Genomic DNA, 3,287 nt, shown 5'->3' with positions numbered 1-3,287 from the left:
TATGGCAAAATGTTAAGAGACCTTTTTTGTAGAAAATTAGGTTTCCTACTTTTTATGTTCTATGATATTTTTTGATCAGATGCGTAGTTCTCGAGATATATTAAGATATTTAAAAGTTCCGAAACCGCACCAACATAACAGAGATACAGAAACACCGTGGCCCCTTTCTTTGAGATAACTCTGCACTAGTGCGAGCCGCAAATGCCGCTTCCAGCTTAGCTGTGCAGAAGAAGAACAACAAGAAGAAGAAATATCTCGAAATATGTCCGTTAGGCCCCTTCCCTTGAGATAAATCTGCAAATATCTCGGAAACGAAGCGAGCTATGGCAAAATGTTGAGAGACCTTTTTTGTAGAGAATTAAGTTTCCTACATTTTATGTTCTATGATATTTTTTGATCAGATGCGTAGTTCTCGAGATATATCAAGATATTTAAAAGCTCCGAAGCCGCACCAACATAATAGAGATACAGAAACACCGTGGCCCCTTTCTTTGAGATAACTCTGCACTATTGCGAGCTGTAAATGCCACTTCCAGCTTAGCTGTGCAGAAGAAGAACAACAAGAAGAAGAAATATCTCGAAATATGTCCGGCAGGCCCCTTCCCTTGAGATATATCTGCAAATATCTCGGAAACGAAGCGAGCTATGGCAAAATGTTAAGATACCTTTTTTGTAGAGAATTATGTTTCCTACAATTTATGTTCTATGATATTTTTTGATCAGATGCGTAGTTCTCGAGATATATCAAGATATTTAAAAGTTCCGAAGCCGCACCAACATAATAGAGATACAGAAACACCGTGGCCCCTTTCTTTGAGATAACTCTGCACTAGTGCGAGCCGCAAATGCCACTTCCAGCTTAGCTGTGCAGAAGAAGAACAACAAGAAGAAGAAATATCTCGAAATATGTCCATCAGGACCCTTCCCTTGAGATAAATCTGCAAATATCTCGGAAACGAAGCGAGCTATGGCAAAATGTTAAGAGACCTTTTTTGTAGAGAATTAAGTTTCCTACTTTTTATGTTCTATGATATTTTTTGATCAGATGCGTAGTTCTCGAGATATATCAAGATATTTAAAAGTTCCGAAGCTGCACCAACATAATAGAGATACAGAAACACCGTGGCCCCTTTCTTTGAGATAACTCTGCACTATTGCGAGCTGCAAATGCCACTTCCAGCTTAGCTGTGCAGAAGAAGAACAACAAGAAGAAGAAATATCTCGAAATATGTCCGTCAGGCCCCTTCCCTTGAGATAAATCTGCAAATATCTCGGAAACGAAGAGAGCTATGGCAAAATGTTAAGAGACCTTTTTTGTAGAGAATTAAGTTTCCTACTTTTCATGTTCTATGATATTTTTTGATCAGATGCGTAGTTCTCGAGATATATCAAGATATTTAAAAGTTCCGAAGCAGCACCAACATAATAGAGATACAGAAACACCGTGGCCCCTTTCTTTGAGATAACTCTGCACTATTGCGAGCTGTAAATGCCACTTCCAGCTTAGCTGTGCAGAAGAAGAACAACAAGAAGAAGAAATATCTCGAAATATGTCCGGCAGGCCCCTTCCCTTGAGATATATCTGCAAATATCTCGGAAACGAAGCGAGCTATGGCAAAATGTTAAGAGACGTTTTTTGTAGAGAATTATGTTTCCTACAATTTATGTTCTATGATATTTTTTGATCAGAAGCGTAGTTTTCGAGATATATCGAGATATTTAAAAGTTCCGAAGCCGCACCAACATAATAGGGATACAGAAACACCGTGGCCCCTTTCTTTGAGATAACTCTGCACTAGTGCGAGCCGCAAATGCCACTTCCAGCTTAGCTGTGCAGAAGAAGAACAACAAGCAGAAGAAATATCTCGAAATATGTCCGTCAGGCGCCTTCCCTTGAGATAAATCTGCAAATATCTCGGAAACGAAGCGAGCTATGGCAAAATGTTAAGAGACCTTTTTTGTAGAAAATTAGGTTTCCTACTTTTTATGTTCTATGATATTTTTTGATCAGATGCGTAGTTCTCGAGATATATCAAGATATTTAAAAGTTCCGAAGCCGCACCAACATAATAGAGATACAGAAACACCGTGGCCCCTTTCTTTGAGATAACTCTGCACTATTGCGAGCTGTAAATGCCACTTCCAGCTTAGCTGTGCAGAAGAAGAACAACAAGAAGAAGAAATATCTCGAAATATGTCCGTCAGGCCAGTTCCTTTGAGCTGAATCTGCAAATATCTCGGAAACGAAGCGAGCTATGGCAAAATGTTAAGAGACGTTTTTTGTAGAGAATTATGTTTCCTACAATTTATGTTCTATGATATTTTTTGATCAGAAGCGTAGTTTTCGAGATATATCGAGATATTTAAAAGTTCCGAAGCCGCACCAACATAATAGGGATACAGAAACACCGTGGCCCCTTTCTTTGAGATAACTCTGCACTAGTGCGAGCCGCAAGTGCCACTTCCAGCTTAGCTGTGCAGAAGAGGAACAACAAGAAGAAGAAATATCTCGAAATATGTCCGTCTGGCGCCTTCCCTTGAGATAAATCTGCAAATATCTCGGAAACGAAGCGAGCTATGGCAAAATGTTAAGAGACCTTTTTTGTAGAAAATTAGGTTTCCTACTTTTTATGTTCTATGATATTTTTTGATCAGATGCGTAGTTCTCGAGATATATTAAGATATTTAAAAGTTCCGAAACCGCACCAACATAACAGAGATACAGAAACACCGTGGCCCCTTTCTTTGAGATAACTCTGCACTAGTGCGAGCCGCAAATGCCGCTTCCAGCTTAGCTGTGCAGAAGAAGAACAACAAGAAGAAGAAATATCTCGAAATATGTCCGTTAGGCCCCTTCCCTTGAGATAAATCTGCAAATATCTCGGAAACGAAGCGAGCTATGGCAAAATGTTGAGAGACCTTTTTTGTAGAGAATTAAGTTTCCTACATTTTATGTTCTATGATATTTTTTGATCAGATGCGTAGTTCTCGAGATATATCAAGATATTTAAAAGCTCCGAAGCCGCACCAACATAATAGAGATACAGAAACACCGTGGCCCCTTTCTTTGAGATAACTCTGCACTATTGCGAGCTGTAAATGCCACTTCCAGCTTAGCTGTGCAGAAGAAGAACAACAAGAAGAAGAAATATCTCGAAATATGTCCGTCAGGCCAGTTCCTTTGAGCTGAATCTGCAAATATCTCGGAAACGAAGCGAGCTATGGCAAAATGTTAAGAGACGTTTTTTGTAGAGAATTATGTTTCCTACAATTTATGTTCTATGATA

Source organism: Osmia lignaria, unplaced genomic scaffold, assembly GCF_051020975.1.
Source record: "Osmia lignaria lignaria isolate PbOS001 unplaced genomic scaffold, iyOsmLign1 scaffold0013, whole genome shotgun sequence".
NCBI lineage: Eukaryota > Metazoa > Arthropoda > Insecta > Hymenoptera > Megachilidae > Osmia > Osmia lignaria.
The sequence above is the reverse complement of the archived record's forward strand: the minus strand, read 5'-3'. Positions refer to the sequence as shown.